A 931-nucleotide genomic window follows, 5' to 3' on the forward strand; every position below is an offset into this window, starting at 1 on the left:
GCGATATGACAGGTATAGGGTATGTGTTATTTCAGGACAAAGAATATGAAGCTGTGATTCATTTATGATTATTAAACGTACACTTAATGATCTGACCATATCCGTCCTATATGAGGCTATGGCTCACTGCTAAGAATTAAAAGTACACAAAATGATATGACCATACTTGATAAGGAACATGCGTTTTATGATATTTTGCTTGACGATTGACTTGTAATTTTGTTTAAGTTTTCTGTGTAATTTTGTTACTCTTGGAAGAGTAGCTGTTGCATGTATCATCATCATCATTGCATTTATAAGCTGTCAACAGCTACAGGAGATAATAAAACAATAAACCATAGCCGTCCTGGTGATCTGGTCTGCCACCTGGTGCAGATCCAGGTCCCTCAGACACCGCTCCAGTACAGCCAGGCTGGCAGCAGGACCGGCTCGCTCTCTCCATCTTACCAGCGTCTCGTACATCGGCTCGTCTGGGCAGTCGGTCTTTATAAACATATATCATAACGAAGCTGTTAGAGGTATGCAGCGGAAATCCTTGATCAACGAGACATGCGATTTTATTTTCAAGACTAGCAGATACTTTCGAGATTGCTTTATTAACTCGTAGGGGGACGTGTCTTATCTACTTACAAGCAAATTAGAATAGTTCAAAGTAATGGTCCAACAACTTGTTCAAATCATAATCATACCTCGACGTCTTTAACCTCCTGATTGTTGAAGCCTAACTGCCGGGCGATGTGTTTCCATTCGACGGATTGTTTGACTTTCAGTGCCAGACGACTGAACGCTAGATTCAGGTCTTTATCTGCCAGATAAGAGAAAATGTGGTTAATAATGTAGGTAGGTGTTCCTTCAGTGTCAGAAAACGTAACAACTTACCAAATGTTGCTACATCTAGCTGCAATTGATCTCGAGACTATCACCGCGGTAT

This window comes from Branchiostoma floridae, unplaced genomic scaffold, assembly GCF_000003815.2.
Source record: "Branchiostoma floridae strain S238N-H82 unplaced genomic scaffold, Bfl_VNyyK Sc7u5tJ_193, whole genome shotgun sequence".
NCBI lineage: Eukaryota > Metazoa > Chordata > Leptocardii > Amphioxiformes > Branchiostomatidae > Branchiostoma > Branchiostoma floridae.